This window comes from Sorex araneus, chromosome 9 (genome assembly GCF_027595985.1).
Source record: "Sorex araneus isolate mSorAra2 chromosome 9, mSorAra2.pri, whole genome shotgun sequence".
Lineage (NCBI taxonomy): Eukaryota > Metazoa > Chordata > Mammalia > Eulipotyphla > Soricidae > Sorex > Sorex araneus.
In genome coordinates this window covers 25,434,603-25,455,433 of record NC_073310.1, presented here as the reverse complement: position 1 = coordinate 25,455,433, position 20,831 = coordinate 25,434,603, and positions in this window count along the sequence as shown.

Sequence of the window (20,831 nt, the reverse complement as noted above, 5' to 3'; positions counted from 1 at the left end):
AACACACACGCAGACACAGAGTATTCTATTGCTTTTTTGTTTTGTGGATTTTTGTTGTTGTTGTTGTTGGGGAGGGAGAGGTTGGGGTCTCTCCCTCCCCAACAACATTCCGGATGGTCGACTGGGGAAGTATCTGGGATTACTTCTGACTTTGTGCTCAGAGATCATGCCTAGCGGTACACAGTGGCAAACAATAGATAAGTTTATAATGACAGGGACACAGGATATAGAGAGGGATGGGGCTCAATTTCTAATATGTTTTTTTTTTGGCAATGAAGACAATTAAGTTGAGTGATGAATGTAAAACACTGAATGTACTAAAAACTACTTCAAAAGTCAATTTAACAGGTAAATCATATAGGCTATGAGTTATATCTCAATTTAAGTTGTGAGAACTAAAATACATGTTTATTAAAAGCGAGTGTTGTAGTCCCCACTGGATTTGGAACTTTTCTCCATCGTGGTATTATGTTCTTTGCTACGATATTTCTATTCAAGAGGAGCAATGAGGCATGAGTGTGCCAATAGAAAATCTGAAGTTTGTGAGGGGCTGGAGTGATGGTACAGCAGGGAGGATGTTTGCCTTGCATGCTACTGACCCAGTTTCATCCCTGGTGTCCAGTAAGGTCCCTTGAGCACTGCTAGGAGTAATTTCTGAGTGCAGAGCCGAGAGTAACCCCTGAGCATCACTGGGTGTGTCCCCACAAAGACAAAAGAAGAAAAAAATTTGAAGTTTGTGGGTTCTCTACTAGTCAAAAATAAAAGCATATTTTTCAACAAACTTTTCATTGCTAAGAATGATAAGAATTCAGGGCGTGGAGATGCGGTTATCTGGCAGAGTTCAGGCCCCTCAAGCCCTGCTTGATTAGGTATAGTCCTATCTGAGCGGATTTTTTTTAGGCTCTTTTAAACCTGGTCAAATTATGTTATAGTTTGTTGTGATATTGATTCAACAAATATTTCCTGGCTCCTTTATGCCTGGTTCCTTTGTTTTGAATGAGGACAGAAATTTTACAATGAAAGTCTGATTTTATTTGGAACATGGCAGGTGGGATATCATTCCTGGCAGTGTTCAGAGGACCATGCCATGTTGCTTATCAAACCTTCGGCTCCTGAATGCAAAGCATCTCTTCCAACCCACTGAATGCTCTTTTGCCCTAAAAGTCTGACTTTGACACGGTCTGGTAGAGTATGTATCAAACATCTCAACAACCATCCCCAATGGCCCTGGGTCCCCCTATTTAATTTCTATTTTGTTTGGCTTGGGGACCATACCTGGCAGTGCTCAGGGCTCACTCCTGGCTCTCCACTCAGGGACGGGGTCACTCCTGATGAATCTCTGGGGATTGTATGGGATGCCAAGGACCAAACCCTGGTTGGTGTTAGGGAAGGCTACAGCCTTACCCACTGTACTATCTCCAGCTCATCACTTGAGTCCTTTTGCCAGGGTGAGATGATGGTGACAGGTGGAAACCTGTGTATCTTTCCAGGTTGGTTATTCTATGTCCCTCATCCTCCAATCCACTGTTTGTCCTTAATATTTACCTTGAAGTAAACAATAAGAACAAGTACTTGAGATGGAAAGAGCAGAGGCTTCCTTTGAAAGCTAACCTCATATTTTTGTTCATCTGTTTGTTTTGGGCCACACCCACTGTGCTTAGGACTTTACTCTTGGCTCTGTGCTTAGGGCTTAGAGGCCCTTCCTGGGGTCCAGGATTGAATGCAAATCAGTCTAGCCTAAGGGAATTTTGACACATAAATAAATTCAGTGTTCTGAAATGGCCATGCTTACTGCTGATGAAATCAATTAAATGTTCAGGCACATAACAAAAACACTTGGTACATGTGGCAGATATATAACACATTTTTATCCAGTAGCTTTGAAGCTGATCTTGAAGTTCATAAATCTTTTTAGTCAGCCCTTTGATCATTGCTCTCTCCCTTTCCAATTACTTTGCTTGAAATGAGAGACATCACTTGCTTTTGCCATATCTTGTCACCTGGTGAGGATCTCTGGAGGTAATAGGGATGGTGATTTATTTTTCATTAGCCACCTACCCAGCCCAATTCATATAAGCATGTATGGCGAAGCATTGCTTCTTTGGAAAACATAGGATGGGAAATGGTTAGCAACTTGGAGAACTGATCAATTTCTAACCCCTTAGTCTGTGGCCATTGCATTAAGGCTTTCTCAGACTTTCAGAATATAATAGCAGGACTTTAGCCCTCAGAAAGTACAAGTAGACTGTAACGTAAGACATAAAAGCACATCATCTGCTCGTAATATGAAAACTGAGCAAGGAATCATGTAAGTAGAATTTTCAAGGGAGTGCGAGAAACTAGAGCCATTAGAAAATTTAATTATTGTCTCTGAGGATATTCATAAAGCCAAAAAGAGAACTAATATAGTCTTTATTTCAGAAGGGGAAAAGTCAAGGTTCTAGCAATTAAGTATCTTGCCAGTTCTCATGTAGATATCAGTGTCTAAATATTCTGTGTGATGTGTGATGTGAGTGGTAGTAGCTAATATTCTCTATTAAGGCAAATACGTTTCCTTCTGAGTAACCATTACAATATCAGGTTCAATTTGGTTATCTATTGATTTTTCTACAATCACTGTAACGGTTGGTCATCCAATTGCTCATCGATTTGCTCGAGTGGGCACCAGTAACGTCTCCATCGTGAGACTTGTTGTTACTATTTTGGGCATATTGAATACACCACAGGTAGCTTGCTAGGCTCTGCCATGCGGGCGAGATACTCTAGGTAGCTTGCTGGGCTCTCCGAGAGGGATGGAGAAATTGAACCTGGGTTGGCCGCGTGCAAGGCAAATGCCCTACCATTGTGCTATTGCTCCAGCCCTTTCTACAATCATTCTACACAAATAATTTCCCTGTTGGTTGTAGAAATAATGATGCTCTTATCTTTATTACAATATAAGAAGTTACATAGATGAGATATATAATACATAAAAATACATAAGAATGGGATGCTGGGGATCAAACCTTGGTAGGCTGCATACAAGGCAAATGCCCTACCTACTCTACTATCACTCCAGCCCCAAGAATGCATATCTTAAGGATATTGATCACTCATGGATATCAGGAGTGCCAAGATCCTGTTATTGATCACTTTCAAGGCAACAATTTTCCCCTTGGGAAAAAAAAAAACACAAGAAAACCCAAAATATGGCCAAAGGAATAACTCAAAAGGCTTTGCATGTCAGGGTTTTATCCCTGACTCCACCTGGTGCCCAGAGTAAGAGTATCCCCTCCAAAAAATATGAAAAGAAAACACAAAGCAGCTGGCCAAAGCTTGGAAATGGCATCTGAACTTCAGGCCCAGGTACTAAAACATTTAGTATTAGTGTTTTTTACATATTCACCCCCAAATTTAAAAAATGCATTCTTACTGTCTCTGAAAATATTAGTGTCTCAATTTTAAGATTTTATGTATTAAAGGATGTTTTATTGGGCAATTTAAGAATTCTATCACTTATGGACATGAGCAAATGAAGCAAAACATTGACAAGTCACCTAAAGCACAACATGTAACTTGCTAAAACTGAGGGGAGACGTACTTAATCTAGAAGTACTTAAAATTTGAAATCTGTTATAATGTTGGAAGCTAGAGCAATAATGAGATATAAGGCCCCTTGTAGACTGGAGTAGCTATAATCTGCACTTACACTGATTAATATGTGCTTATCTTAAGGAATTTAGAATACCTAAATAAAAAATAGTATAAGGATGAATATAGCATCTTTGAAACACTATTTGATAATACTTTTGAAATTAACATGCACTTATCTTATGACTGAGCAGTTCTAGACCTTGATAGTCAAGGTAAGAAGGTTGTATTAAAAAACTTGAGATGAAATGATGGGAAGGATGAGGACAAGGGGACAGAATAGAGAGAACTTTGTCTTTTCCTCCTCCAGGGATTACAGCAAATCTATACAAGCACTTGGATTAATCTATCTGACTAAAGGAGAGAATGCTGATGGACAGAAAAAAGAGAGATGGCCTAACCAGGATAAACCTCAAAGCAAGGAAACATATTTTAATAGAAAAGAGATTTGAAGAGATTTCTTAGGTTTAGGACTTTTCTCTGAGGGACAAATGGAGTTATACTGACTACCTGGAACCCCAATCCTACAATTCTATATTTGCAGTGGGCTGGAACAACAGCACAGTGGTAGGGTGTTAGCCTTGCACACTGCCGACCCATGTTCAATTCCTCCACCCCTCTCAGAGAGCCCGGCAAGCTACGGAGAGTACCGCACCCACATTTAAGAACCTGGCAAGCTACCCGTGGTGTATTCAATGTGCTAAAAAGTAACAATAAGTCTCACAATCAGATGTTACTGGTGCCCGCTTGAGCAAAGTCAGTGAGCAACGGGATGACAGTGACAGTGACTATATTTGCAATACTGGAATGGGTGGAAAGAAACTATAGGGGACAAACAAGGGTTGAGTCACTAGCAGGTTCCCACTTGGCAACCTCTAGGACCTTAGCTAATAGCAGTGCTTCATCTGGCACTGTAGACATATAGCCCCTCAAGATTTCAATCCCCGTCCCTGCCCCGGCCTTTACACACAGACTCAGACAGAATAATACAAGTGATTCCACTTATATGAAGTTAAAATTCAAGTAAAATTATTCTGTGGTACTAGAGATATAAGTAGTTACAGGGCTAGAAAATAGTATAATGGTTTCAGTGCTTGCCTCACACAAGTCTGGACTGAATTTTAGCTCCAATACTCCATATGATCAGAAAAGCCTGGCAAGCTCCCCATGGCATATTCGATATGCCAAATAAAGTAACAATAACAGGTCTCATTCCCCTGACCCTGAAAAGAGCCTCTAATCATTGGGAAAAATGAGTAAGGAGAGGCTGCTAAAATCTCAGGGCTGGGTTGGATGGAGACGTTACTGGTGCACGCTCGAGTAAATTGATGAACAAACGGATGATAGTGATACAGATCCACCCAGCCTGCCAGAAGTGATGCCCGAGTCCAGAGACAGGAGTAAGCATTGAGATTTTTAGGTTTGATCAAAAAACAATAAAAAATAAGTAAATGAATAGAGAGATGAATAGTTATCTCCTATAGGAGTATTGACTGGATATCAAAAAAAAGGGCACTTTGTGTGGATATTTTCTGATAAAAATTCTGGGTGGAAACACATATTCATAAATTTGAAAATTAGCAAACTAAATACATTATTATTGCTTATTTGTTTCACTATGTGTCAATTGAAACTCTGATCCCTATGTCATATGACTAGGAGATTTTTATCTTCTCCTACCTTGGCAGTGGATTGATTGACCAGGGTACCAGTGATTCTTGCATTTAGGAATGTTAGACAGTAAAAAGATAGGGACAAGAGAGATTGTCCAGTAGGTTAGGTACTTGCCCTGCATATAACCAAAGTTGGTTTGATCCTTGGCATTGCATATGGTTCCCTAAACCATGCCAAGAGTGATCATTGAGTACAGAACCAAGAGTAATCCCTGAGAACTACTGGGTGTAGCCCCCCCAAACCAAAAAAAAAAATTAAATAAAAGTGAGAATCTAATGTTACATAGGAACAGTTTTCCAATGTTACATAGAATAAGCAAATCCTTCTAAATAAGGAAGACATATGGACACTGGCAAGTTGTAACCAAATTGGAGTTTATAAGTCTTCACATTCAAGCATAGATTTCTATTTTCTTTTGTACCCTCTTGGGTTGGGCTGGAGCAATAGCACAGCAGTAGGACGTTCACCTTTCATGTGGGTGACCCATGTTCGATTCCTCCACCCCTCTTGGAGAGCCTGGCAAGCTACCGAGAGTATCTCGCCCGCATGGCAGAGCCTGGCAAACTACCCATGGCGTATTGGATGTGCCCAAAACAGTAACAAATAAGTCTCACAATGAGAGACATTACTGATGCTTGCTCAAACAAATCGATGAGCAACGGAATGACAGTGACAGTGACCCTCTTGGGTAAACTGAAAGGATTCTAATTTGAAAACATTAAAAAATCTGTGAGAAGGCAATTCAGTATAAATAATATCTGTACTTGAGTAAACACACATTATATTTCTACATGTCCACAAGCTTTATGCTAAAAGCAAAGGAAAAAAATCAAGGAAGTTAGATGTGACAATTTGAACAAATATCAAGAAAAAGATTGAGTAGAGAATTTAAGTGAATTTTATCTTGAAAGAACTTGTGGGTACGGAGTCATCAAAAATTTCCTTAGGAGCTTATTTTGGTGATATTGTAGGACTTAGATGGGGATTAAGGCCTATTTGTTTCTTTCATTATGTTTTGTCTTCCACATATTATCTTGATTTTTATAAATAGAAACCCATAAGAAACTAAAATCTCTAGCTGTTCTTGTCTTTTAGAGAGTGTATGCAAGTGAAAGTAGGATTTTTCCCTTTCTATTTCCAGATGGTCTCATGATTTGTGGTAGCATTGTAGCACTGTCCTCCAGTTGTTCATCGATTTTGCTCTAGAGGGCACCAGTAACGTTTCCAGTGTGAGACTTGTTACTGTTTTTGGCATATTGAATACGCCACGAGTAGCTTGCCAGGCTCTGCCGTGCAGGCAGGATGCTCTCAGTAGCTTGCCAGGCTCTCCAAGAGGGACAAAGGAATTGAACCCAGGTCGGCCACGTATTAAAGATAAATAAAACAAGGAATAAGCAATGGCATATGAGGTGTGGCCTGTAATGGAAGAACTGAGATTAGGAAACAGTTAAGGCAGGGGATGGATGCTAAAGAAAGAAATAAGTGACATAAAGGCAGTGACACTTTGGTGGTGGTGAAGATAACTTTATACATAAAAACCATGAACATTTACACTGTTGTAATCATGCTATTTAATTTAAAACATTTTAAAAGGAAATAACATTTAAAAAGTAAACTTTGAAAAGCTAAAAACCCTACAAGCACAAAAGTTCAGGAATTAATTATGTGTTGTAATAGTCAAATCAGAATTCAAAAAAAGTAAGGGAGAATGTTGAATTCTTTTTGATAAATCTAGCACAGGTTAAAAAATATCCTAAAATATACTTAGAATGGTATTATAGAATAAGTATTCAAGGTTTTAAAATATATGAGATATCTGGGTCAGACTTCATAAAGTATGAGAAATACAGTCAGCCACAAGGTAAGTTGGAGGTCAATAATACAAAACCTACAAAATATAAAATAAGTCATTCTGAACATACACGATTATTCCTCGTGTTATATTGTTTAAATTCAGTGGTAATATTGTTTAAATTATATTGCTTACATTCAGTGGTGGGCTGGAGCGATAGCACAGTGGTTGGGCATTCACCTTTCACGAGGCCGACCCGGGTTTGATTCCTCCGCCCCTCTCAGAGAGCCCGGCAAGCTACCGAGAGAATCGAGCCCGTGCGGCAGAGCCTGGCAAGCTACCCGTGCGTATTGGATATGCCAAAAACAGTAACAATAAGTCTCTCAATGAGAGATGTTACTAGTGCCCGCTCAACCAAATTGATGAGCAACAGGATGACAGTGACAGTGACATTCAGTGGTAAAGAAACAAAAGACACTCTCAGAACAAAATTGCCCAAAGTTTGCCTCATGCATCCTTGTTTCTCAAATTGCTGCAGAATGGTCTATGATACTAGAACAAGGTATTAAACTAAAAGACCTGACCTATGTTTCATGCAATGAGAAGGGAAAGCCATTGGAGGGAAATCTGTGGTTGACAACTTGCAGTGGATCTCCATATTAAAATATGTGCATTATTTCATAAACCCAAGGAAAATTAATAACCTGCTCAAAGAAATAAATAGCATTGACAGTTTTTAACATTTTTGTTCATTTTCTGACGCCATCCCAATAGTGCTCAGACCTTACTATTGGCTTTGTACTCAGTGATCACCTCTGGTAGAGCCTGGGAGTATGGAGTGCCGGGGATCAAACCTAGCTCTGCTGCATACAAGGCAAGTTCCCTACCCACTGTGCTATGGCACGGATCTCATTGGCATTTACTTTATCTAGTAAAAATCCCAAACATACAAGAATGCAAAACAAGACTAAATTTTATTATTCTGCCTGAATTTGAATAATCCTTTAGTCAAAGGGCCAAGAATTGTCATTTAGAAACCAATTGTATTAAAGTTGGAGAATGTGTTAAAGGTAGGGAACATTCTGGAGTAGCAATTAAGTCTTGTCTTATAAGAAGTACCAGAAATTCCCAAAGAAACATGAAATATATGAATGGAACTCTGGGTATAATAAAATTTCCAACTTAGCTAAGAAATATAAGCTATTAAAGCCCCACTAGAGAGAACCTGAAAAGTTCCAAGTCAAACATTCTATGCTAGAATTTTTTTCTTTAGTCAGATCCAGGACTTAGTATGAGCCTTTCTATTCCCCTCTAAAACATACTGACGCTAAGTTAAAAAACAAAAAGAAATCCGACAACCCACAAAAAACCTACATGCCAGGCACTCTGTGGGACTAACATTCATTTCTCTACTGAAAATCCACATGCATGACACATCAAGGCAGTTTCATAAGGGCATAAAGAAGATCTCAAGATTATTTTAAGAGGGACATTCTAGGACCTCAAGACTAGTGATAAGAACTCATCACCTTTTAGGACTCAAAAGAAATGCTATCATCTCTGACAACTATAATTTGGCAATTTCCTTTTCCCAGTTGTTCTTTGATGTTTCCCTTTTAAAAAACCAGAGTAGCATTTGTCTGTCCTAAGTTTCTGAAACAAACTTTGTTGTTGTTGATGATGATGATATTACTCCTTTTCTCAGAATGCCATAGTATAAAGCTCACCACATGATCTAACACATTTGAATGTATAGCATACTTTTATGCTGTACTTACTAACTAAAATAGTTTTTTAATCAGATATGATCAGATTTTGAAAAATACCTAGTATAATAAGCTCCTTAGCTTGGTTAATGGCAAAATAGTTATTCTATTCAGCTACTATCCTAGCACTGTCTTTGGGCCCTGAAGGTTTCATCAGATATGTCCGCTGTAAATCTTAAAGATGCTCCTTTATAAGCAACTTCTTTCTTTGATCTCGCTGCTTTCAGAATTTTATCTCTGTCCATGATTTCTGTCATTCTGATAAGGATGTCCGGTAGTATTGTTATTTGGATTTCTTCTAGCTGGTACCCTTTGAGCCTCCTGAATCTGGTCACATGTGCTCTTCAGCTCTGGGAACATCTCAGCAATGATTTCTTTGACAGTTTCTTCTTCATCAGGGTTTTCTTCCTGTCCCTCTGGGACTCCAACAATTCTTATATTATTCTTCCTGGCTTCATACCGATATTCTCTTGATATCTATTGGTTTATTTTGAAGTTGTTTCCCATTTTCTGCTGTTGTATGGAGATTCTCTGCACCTTATTTTGGAGCTCACTGATTCTGTCTTCAGCAGTGGCTGTAACTCTACTACTGATGCCTTCCACTGAGTTTTTTGTTTCACCTACCAGGTTTTTCAGATCTGTCATTTCTGTTTGTATTATTCTCTGCATTTTCCTCATTTATGCTCTCAAGTCCTCTTGTATTTTATTGGCAGTGCATTTCATTGTTTCTATTACCTCCCCATGCACCCTTAATAGCTCCCTTCTAAATTCCTTGTCAGAGAAGTTATATAGCTCACTCTTACTGGTTGGGTCCTCTGGGCTAGCTTCTTCACTCACTAAGCCTAGTGGTTTTCTGCATTGCTTTACCATTGTGATATGTGCAGTCTGAACTTTCACGCTCACTGCTACTATTTTGTTTTTGGTGTAATATTATTTGAGGTAGGGGCTAATGAATTATTAGTCTAATGTGCTTTTGATGATCAGGCTGCCCTACTGAAAATTCCACAGAAGAGGCTAATTTATGGTTCTTATGGGAAATAGATGGAGATATTAACTTCCTGCCTCATAAGTAGTCATGACTTCAAATGCCACACCCACCGGATTTCTGATTTGGATTAGGAGAAATTGGAGCTCAGTTCTTAATGACAGTCTGGGTTGCTGTCCCTCGATATTCCCAGCTATTTACTTCTTGTCTACTCTGCATTGCCATTCGACTATGACATCCTGATATAGTCTATTGAGAATACAGTAAGATGGGTGTAGAAAGAAAAAAATAGTATACCTTATTTTCATGTAAAATACACTATTAAAACTGGAAAAATAAAATTTTGACATTAGATAGGTTAATGTCTTTAAGGATAGCTCTTTGCCTTTTAAAGAGAAGCCGGACACAGACTAGTAGTACAACCCGGTTTTATTAAGTAACTCATCTCTGTTTCCCAATAACTCGTGGGACATTTACAAGGAACGGTTACAAATTCCTCTTTTCTATGACTTGGTAAAGTGCTAGCTTTTTGCTGGGACATAACTGTGCTGATGACCTTAGTTGAATTGCCCAGGGAAGATGAAAGTCCTCTGCCCTACTGATCATCCTACAGACCAAACAGATCCAGCATTTCTTTTGTGGCTAAGATAGTCCAGGTTTTCTCTCAGTCACTACTTCATTCTGGCCCAACTTCTGAGTTAGAACAGAGTTCCAAGGTCATCTCTTATTATCTACTTGTGATAGTAAACCTAGATGGAAACCAAAGCCTGGTAAATCTGTGCATTTCCATCACATCATGATATGCTTTGACAATCCTGAAGATTAAGTGTGCAGAATTGGCCAATTCTGCAGCAGGGATGTTGTAACATTCTAAGACACAGTGAAAAAGAATCTGGTGTCTTGCATATGGTGTGAGGTTACTGAAACACCAGAATGACTGAGCCACAATTAGAAACAAATCAGATGATTCAGTATTTTGATTCCCTTCCCCTGAGAACTTGTCATTCCCAGCTGGTGACCTTGAAGCAAGTTCAGACATGCAGATCTTTACTGAGGCTGTGGTGAACATATAATTTGCATTGTGCTTCCATCACTCATTGTGAAACGCTGAGTTAAACATTACACCTCCTGGGGCTGGAGCAATCATACAGCGGGTAGGGCGTTTGCCTTGCACGCGGCCGACCCGGGTTCGATCCCCAGCATCTCATATGGTTGCCTGAGTACAGTGTAAAGCCAGGAGGAATCCCTGTGCATCGCCGGGTGTGATCCAAAAAAGAAAAAAAAATTACATCTCCTTGCTTTAGTGTCATCATTTGTAAAATGGGAAACATATTCCCTGCTTTGTTTTAAAGTGTTCAGTGTATAGAACAGGGTGAGACATTCTTCGGGGACATTATACATTAGAAAACCACAAAGCATAATTTGGAGCATAAAAAATATGTAGTCTATTTGGGGGGAGGCTACACCTGGGAGTGCTTGAGGGTTACTCCCAGAGGTACTTGGGTAATATGTGGTGTTAGGGATAGAACTCAGACTTCTGACATGCAAAGAATATAGTCTAACTCTTTGGATTATCTTCCTGACCCAGAGGATCATTTTTGCGATGTCACTAGAGTTTTGATTTCTTGGGAATAGGTTTAGTGTCTATCATCTTGCATGTAGACTTAGCATCTTGAGTACATTGAATAGTATTTGATTCATGTTTTATTCCTAATACTGTTAGTTTCCAGGAGAGAAGAAAAATGGAAAATGCCTTTATCAGCTTGGGTCTGATTGTTTTAGGGTGCATTTATTATACCTCAACCTGTAGTTATATCACTTGAACTATCACCCTGATCTCTATCTTAGAATCTTTCCTCCCCTCCCCTCTCCTCCCCTCCCCTCCCCTCCTTTCTCTCTCTCTCTCTTTCTTTCTTTTCTTTCTTTCTTTCTTTCTTTCTTTCTTTCTTTCTTTCTTTCTTTCTTTCTTTCTTTCTTTCTTTCTTTCTTTCTTTCTTTCTTTCTTTCTTTCTTTCTTTCTTTCTTTCTTTCTTTCTTTCTTTCTTTCTTTCTTTCTTTCTTTCTTTCTTTCCTTCCTTCCTTCCTTCCTTCCTTCCTTCCTTCCTTCCTTCCTTCCTTCTTTCTTTCTTTCTTTCTTTCTTTTCTTTCTTTCTTTCTTTCTTTCTTTCTTTCTTTCTTTCTTTCTTTCTTTCTTTCTTTCTTTCTTTCTTTCTTTCTTCCTTTCTTTCTTTCTTTCTTCCTTTCTTCCTTTCTTTCTTCTTCTCTTTTCTTTTTTTTTTTTTAAGAAGAGGCAAAACCAGCAGCGCTGGACGGGACAAAGTTTAGTGGGTATAGAAACTGATACAATCTTGATATGTAAAGCAGCTCTCCAGCTTTTAGAAATCTATTTTCCCCCAACATCAGCAACTTTATTGAAAGGGGGGTAGCCAGCCCTCTTCCCTGCCCTCCCTCCACAGTGCTTGTTGCAGGCCTCCTGGTCAGGCATTCTGTGCCCTGCAGTCTGAGAGTTTTAGACAGCTTCTATGCAATGCAGCTCCTAGTATACTAGGTAGGGGAAGGGGCCAGTATATCTCCATTTTATCAGAGTGACCTTCAAGCCTATAGTTTGAATAGCCAGGCAGGTGAGAAGACTGAATTTTCCATTTAGTTGGAACTTTGAGATAGGGATCAAATTCAGATTTGTTTAAGTGGAGCAAGAACTATTTTTCCAACTATTCCCAGTTAGGTGATCAAGAAGACCCAAGATGATCTAATGAACTGAACTCTACTCAATAGAGTCTGCTCTTAAGATACTTGCAAAATCTCCTTGCTAGTCTCAGTTTTCTTCCTAATCCTTTTCAAAGGAAAGGATTGTTCTGCTGGTGAGCAAAATTTTGTTTGAACCTCATTCTTTGTGGGACCTGCAGGCCAGCAACAGACTTACAGCATTGGGTTAGAGTTAGAGACACAGAGGCTCCTGCCACAGACCCTTGACCCGGAGAGATCTCCCAAGCTGCTTTAATGACTTCTCGTGGAGTGAGAACTGGAAAGGAAGTCCATCCTTACTGGTGTTACTGCACAGAGCAGGTGAGGCCCAGTGCTTCCTTCCAGAGCATTCAGAAGCTGAAAGATTCCAGTCCATTCCATAGGCTGCTTGAGCAACTTTGCCTCTGTAACTTTTCTGCATCTAATCACCTCTGCTCCTCCATTTCCCAAGGCCTGGTGCAGTGGTTGCCTAGAGACACAGTTCATGGTGTTGTCAATGATCGGGATCTTCTCACCTACATCATGATGGAGCAGCGATTGCAGGACACTTCTAATTCTATGGAGCAGTCAGACATCTCTCTCACCTAGATGCCATGCCATAGAGTCACCTTGTAACCTGTGGCATCAGCCGTTGCTCTTCTGGTGGGGGGAGCAGGTGTGGGTGAAAAGCACAAGTACTTGGTTTCCATGGTTACCAGTGCTGGGAAAGGACAGCTGATTTTGCCATTAAACCCTGTGGGGCAGGTGTCAAGCAGAGGAAGAAATAAGAAGAAAATTAAACACACAGAATTACAGTTATATTTTAGGTGGTTCATTCTATTAAAAAAGTCACAGAATTTATCCAAGGAAGAAAAATTTGGGAGAGAAAGTTGGATTATAATTCTAGGCAGTGTGGGGGACATGGCTAAACGTTGTTTGGCTAAATCATGGCAACATGAATCATTAAATTTTCCCAAGTTGTTAGTGCAGGGGGAGTTGCTGGTCCTTTTCAGAGATTTGTTGTTAGCTGATATCTCTGCAGCCCACAGTATAGTAGGAAAATCTGGTGCCCATGGCTTATGCTTTATACTAGAAGTAAATGATGATGGAAAACAAACAAATGTGGGCTGCAAAAGCCATACCAGGGTTTCTAACTGACCTCACGCCCTGCACCTACTTTTCCAAGACACAGCATTCCTGTGCCTTAGAAGGTTTCTTCATATGTATAAGGAAAAGATGGTTTCAGGCTCATATCTTTGTCACATGCAGATAGGAATCCTTTGGAAAAGGTGATGGATCTTAGCTTTATTCACATTGTTTGTGGGGAGAGCTCTTAAATTCCTCAGATGTCTTGAGATCACTGTGGGAGGTGATTGGCTTGGCTGTTTCACTTTTCATTGCTCCATGAATGCAGTGAATTTCAGAGGTGCTGGGGTCCATCAAGTCCACCCCAACACTACTCTGGGGACTATGTGGTGATTCGGATCAAATTCCAGTCACTTGTATGTCAGGCATGTCCTCCAGCCCTTGGAACTTTCCCCCAGCCTGAGCCATATTTACTCTAGCTCACCCACTGCAGATGGATAACTTTATTTTTGTTTTGTTTGTTTGGGGATTGCACTCTATAGTGCTCAGAGTATACTTCTGGATCTGTGCTCAGGGATCATTCTTGGTAGTGCTGGGGAACCATAATCAGTTCAGGAACTCAATCCGAGATCAGTTGCATGCAAGGAAAGTTCTTGAGCCTCTGTACTATTTCTATGGCACCCAAGAGATGCACAGCTTTAAATATCACAATTTAGAACTTATTCAGAACCCAAGAAAAATGCTGTACTATTTAGCTTATAGAAGCTTAGTCAGGGTTGACCATTATTGTGCTAATTGTTTGCTAATTGTTTGTTTGGGGGCTACATCCAGTGGTGCTCAGAGTTTTCTTTGTTTTTTGGTGGTGGTCACTCTTGGTGGTGCTTGGCTCTGCACTTAGGAATCTCTCCTCACAGGTTTAGGGGGGTTGAACTGTGCAAGCCTTGTGTAAGAAGGTGCCTTACCCACTAAACTATCTCTCGGGCCCCTTGGGGTTTACTCTTGGTTCTACTTTCAGAGATCACTTGTGACTGGATTGGAGGACCCTGTGGTATAGTGGATTGAACCTAAATTGGCTACATGCAGGGCAAGTGCCCCTGGATTAAAATAAAATAAATGTATTTATGATTTAATATCAGTACATGTTTGAATTTATGCCTATTTTATAGTCCTATATACCATGGGGACTGGAGCGATAGCACAGCAGGTAGGACTTGCCTTGCATGTGGCTGATCCAGGTTCGATTCCACCGTTCCTCTCAGGGAGCCGCAAGCTACCGAGAGTATCTCACCCGCATGGCAGAGCCTGGCAAGCTACCCGTGGAGTATTCAATGTGCCAAAAACAGTAACAACAAGTCTCACAATGGAGTCATTACTGGTGCCCACTCAAGCAAATCGATGAGCAATGGGATGACAGTGATACAGTGATTGTGCTAATTAACTTCAGAAGAACTTCCTCTAGGATTTTTGCATATTGGGTATAAATCCAAGCCCTATGACTTATTAATTATAGTATTTGGGTAATTACTACTTATTGGAATCTGCAGTTTTCCTGTAAGAAAATACCTGGTTATAAAAAGGGAATACTATCTCCAGGCAGGTATGTTCCAGGGATTAAGTCAGATATATTACGCCAAGGATCTGACACAGTGCTTGACCAAGATAAGAATGCTCAGTCAACATTATTGAGATATTCAAGATTCCTTGTCATCTGCTTTCCTATGGTGTGGACTCCACGAGAAGTCATTGTACAAGTGGAATCTGGCTTGAGATCTCAGAACTATGTACATTCATTCTTGAGACATGATGAGCTAGAGTCTTTCCCTGGTTCTCAGAGAAAGATTGCCACATAACAATCTTTACAAATCCCAAGTCTTTATTTCCATGTAGCCATCCTATTAGTCTTCCTTTAAGATTAAAGCAAAAATATAAATTACTATATAAAATTCCCAAATTAATTCTGCTTCTAATGCATACTTAAAAGTCTGTTATCTATATTTTAATTATAGGGTTTTTTTTTCTTTTTGGGTCACACCTGGCAATGCACAGGGGTCACTCCTGGCTCTGCACTCAGGAATTACACCTGGCGATGTTCAGAAGACCATATGGGATGCTGGGAATCAAACCCAGGTCGGCCACGTGCAAGGCAAATGCCCTACCTGCTGTGCTATCACTTTAGCCCCATAATTATAGTTTAATAAACATATTAGGCTTACTTATTTCCTGGCTCTCTATAATTTTGTTTTTCTTTTTATAAAGTGCCTTTAGTTTCCTCTGGTCATTGCTTTGAATTGGTCCTCAGAGATTTGAGGATGGCTAAGTACACTCTTCATTTGAGAAATAAGAACATGGAAATTAGTACCTGTAGTTTTCACCAATGTCCCAAAAGTTGTATTTAGCCTAATATGCATCATGTATAAAATTTTTCCATACTTGACTAAAATTGTTAGTCAAAGCACTGAAAGTATGCCACTTAATATTTCTAGTTCTCTTCTACTTAGTGAGAGAAAATTATGCCTTCTCTAGAAAATAGGGTTACCTCATTAACCACATGATGATAATACTGACAAAACTCAAAATTCCAACTTCACAAATAGGGCATGACCTCTTCTCTTTATCTGGACTTGGTTTGGTCATTGGCAGATCTCATCCCATTTACTTGCCTACAGATCTTACCACAGTGGATCCTAATGACCTCTTACTTACTCGGTATCCATCTAAGTCTTTGGTGGCAGGAACTATTCCCATTTTTACTGTATCCTAAATATCTTGAAAACATGAATTCAGAGTAAAGAATTAATCAGTAAATGTGATTTTAAGACTAAATCACATTTAGTTTAATCATATTTCATCATCATCATGATCATGATCATCATCATCATCATCATCATCATCATCCCGTTGATTGTCTAATTTCTGGAGCGGTCTCGGTAACCTCTCCATTCGTCCTATCCCTGAGATTTTAGAAGCCTCTCTACTCGGCCTTCCCAATGATGCCGCATTGGAGGTTCTTTCAGAGTCAGGGGAATGAGACCCAACATGTTACTGGCTTTGACATATGAATACACCATGGGAAGCTTGCGAGGCTCTCCCATGTGGGCAGGAGACTTTCAGTAGCTTGCCAGTTTCTCCCAGAGGGAGAAGTAGGTTATAAGATATCGTGCAACCACAAAGCAGCCACATGCTTCATATTTACTTCATAATCATATTTACTGAGCTTAATCCTCAAGAAAATGTGATTTCCACACCTCACTAGAACAGGCTTATTTTCCTTTTGATTAGCTCAATTTCATAAGTCTTCAATAGTTTTCCTTCATGTAACTATGCACATACTTGAAAGTGTAAAAAAAAAAATGAGGATTGGATTTATTTCAGATGTGCCAAGAACTAAAGGTAAGTCTCTCAACTAGATTTAATAATTATGCCTTCAAAGTATTGAAAAATTAAGTAAAGGTATTGGTTTTTCTAGGGTGTGGATGCAGTATACAATGTAGTTATAAGGATTTGGGCCAATATCAGTATAGATTCTGACTCCCAGTTAATACTGTGTCTTCAGTCAGTAAATTAGAGTTTTAACATCAATGAAGTGGGAACACAGAAACTGTTATTGTATTCCCTGTTATACAACTGTTATTGTAACAATCAGATTGTAGTAGCTGAGTAAAATATGATAAAACATGTACAATATTCATAGCAAAAGTTGTTCCTTAGTCTTTACTCCCTCAATTGTCACTAGCATCCACCAAGTCCAGTCTACATATTTGTGAGAAAAAGGAAAGACAGAGGCAAAGAGGGATCAGATACTAAGTTATGAAATCTTTTAATTGTTGTGGAGTCTAGGGAACAACATACAATGTGAGACCACATTGCTAGTGAGGTCATACATTTACTGAGTTCAGAAATGAATGTCAAAGTCTGAACTTTACTGAGGTGTCTGAATATCCATCCAGAGTCACTCCAGGTACTCTGAAGTCATGAAGGATCAGAGATGAAGTAAAAAATAATGCCAGCAGGATTGAGATTAGGTGATTTCATACAGTCCTGTGCAAAATTTAGAGACACCATTCCACTCTACTAGGAGTTTGAAACTGCCATCCTACAGGACATTTTTAAGTTATTAACTGCTCAACACACACTTAACTTGAATCTTGTGGTGGAATACAATAGAGCAGTGCTCACAAAATGCTATTTGAAAACAATATGCTTTTCCCTCTCCATTTATACCTTCATAGTCTTTGGACTATTTCTCATATTTTTACTGGATTACAGGTGTAAAGAGGTGAAAAGCACTAAACTACTGAACATAATTTTGGGAGAGAAAATTCACTGACAATTTATGATACTCATAAGAATCTCAAGTTTCTCTGATAAAATACTTCATCCCACTCCTCCCATTATCACAAAAAGAATGCTCTAGTGTTTTTCTCTCTTTTCCGTGTTTGGGTCACACGAGTGTGCTCAGCATATACTCCTAAGCGTGGAGTGCAGCTCCTGATGATTTTCAGGGAACCATGTAGTGTCGGGGATGGACCTGAGTGATTCTCTATGCAAACCAGGTAGTCCAGCCAGTTGAACTATCTTCTGGGGTCAGTTATGCTTTTTCTGAATGTTATTCAAAATAGAGAACAAAGATTGTGTGTGTTTATTTTTTAAACAAAGTTTATTAATGTGCCATATATTAGAAGGAAGGTTGATTCAGTCATTTATCTAAAGATTGGTTTCATATTAACAGTACAGGATTATTATAATGCTACCTTTTCAATGGACAGACCCATATCCTAAAGCTGTGACACATCCTCGGGATGTAATACTTACAATGGCTTCCTTGCTGTGATTGGAGGCTGTTATCCTGACTGGAGGATGCTATATAAAGTAAACAAAGCCCCAGGAACTCTTCTTCAAGTATGAAAAAGCAATAATCAAAATTGCCCCCCAAATATGACAAAATGATTAGACCATTGTGTGTGCTAATCAGTAATTAGGGAGCAGAGTGAGGGCACCCCGCTGTTCTCAGCATGTGATGGAAATTAGGACACTTCTCTTTTGAAGGGAGATGTCAAACTTAATTTGCTGTGAGAGCTTAGCATGGATTTCCTTTCAACAGGCAAGAATGAAACATAAGCCTGCTAAGTTGTGAGGTACTGAGGCCCATCACTGCACTCTTTCAACGCTGTGTCTTGGGTGTGATATCTACCTCCCCAGTGCCCACTGTCTTGGTTGTCAAAATCTGCTCAGATTTTGTTCTGTCTCTTGCATTCCATGCCTTGCTTTGTTATCAGGATGACTGTCAGCAATAGAATTGATCTTTCCCTCCTTATAGGCAGAAGTAGATATCACTTTCAAGACTTTAAGATGAATTCTGCTACACGGATATTTCTTTCTCTTTATTTAATTTAAATTTAATTTTTTTTCTTTTCTGGGTCACACTCAGTGATGGTCAGGGGTTACTCCTGGCTCTGCACTCAGGAATTACTCCTAGCAGTGCTCAGGGGACTATATGGGATGCTGGGGATTGAACCCGGGTTGGCCGCATGCAAGGCAGTTCCAAGTTGGCTGAGTCATCTGAATCATGAAGTATTGAACAAAATTGAAGTAGGATATTATCAAATTAAACAGGAACCTGCCAATAACCAGATTTTAGTCTCATATATTTTTGTTTGGTTTGGTTTTATTTGGTTTTGCTTTGCTTTGCTTTGACTATTCCTGGTTTATCCCAGTGGCTAATCCTGACGCATTGTTCAGGAATTTCTCCTGGGTGGTGTTTGTGGTATCTGGGGTTGCTCTCAGAACTTCAGCATATGTGAGCTCTATCTAGTCCTTGAGCTATCTGCCTGGAATAGGCTGATTTCTTTGGGAGAGTCACAGATTTAAAAAAAGAATCACATAAGGCAGCTTGATGAGTCCCTCCTGAAAGTGAACTGTGGTCTCACCCAGTTTCCTCTATTGAAGAACGCAAACCCCTCTTCACTTCCTCACCTCTACTTCCAATCCTATCTGAAAAGTTAGCCTATTACACAAAGTTCTTCAGAATATATGGGAGTAGTAGCAAAAACATATAAGAGCTGGAAAAATATTGCTTTTAGATCAGAAATAAATATATCAGAATTAAATAGATCAGAAATAAAAAAATTGGCCATTTAGTAATGAATAACTAATCTGGGTAAGAAACTAGGGTCACGCTTATTACAGCCAAACACACAGCAGTGGTTTGAGTGAGACTTCTGCAGGAATTTATTATGGAGTATATTAAAAATGTCATTAGTGAAAAATTAATAACACAAAGCAGTTGAGAAGAGCTGATGTAATCAACTGACTTTAATAACAGAGAATACTTCTCATAAATACCCCTTATTTTTTCCTCAAGCAGAAAATGAGGAACATACCATTATTATCAGATCTCACACTCAGTTTCCAAATTGCAAACTAACACTTGATTTTCTTTCTTTCTTCTTAAATTGCCGGTCTGTCATGTGGTAGCTTTATTTTAAAAGACTCATTTAATAGACTAAAGGTAAAGATATTTGTTTCTCATTTGTCACAAAATATAAGCTTTGGAGCTGTAATTTTTTTTTTTTTTGGTTTTTGGGTCACACCGGGCGATGCACAGGGGTTACTCCTGGCTCATGCACTCAGGAATTACTCCTGGCGGTGCTTGGGGGACCATATGGGATGCTGGGATTTGAACCTGGGTCTGCCCTACCCTCTGTGCTATCGCTCCAGGCCCCAAGGAGCTGGAATGTTTTATAAGAATTATTTTACTTTTATAAAATTGTTCACAATAATTTTATAATTCCTGGAGCAACACAAGATGTTGCTCCAGGAATTATAAAACCTTGTTACATTCAATATTACAACACCAATACCACCTCCATTACACCTTTCCACTACAATATTTTGAATTTACCCAACCATCACACAAACCTGCCTCAATAGCAGTCTCTAAATAATTTATTTTGTATTGCTTGTTATAAATAATCCACTAAAATTATTTTTAAAAGTTTCCTTAGAAAAAAGTATGTGAAGATTGTTGTGTCTCAGTATGGAACTATTAAGTCTTTATGTAAGAGATTTTACAACCATGCTACAGGTTGAGGCATATATATCTATATGTATATATGTATATATATATATATATACATATTTATATCTCCAGTTCAAATTCAAATGGAGCAATAGC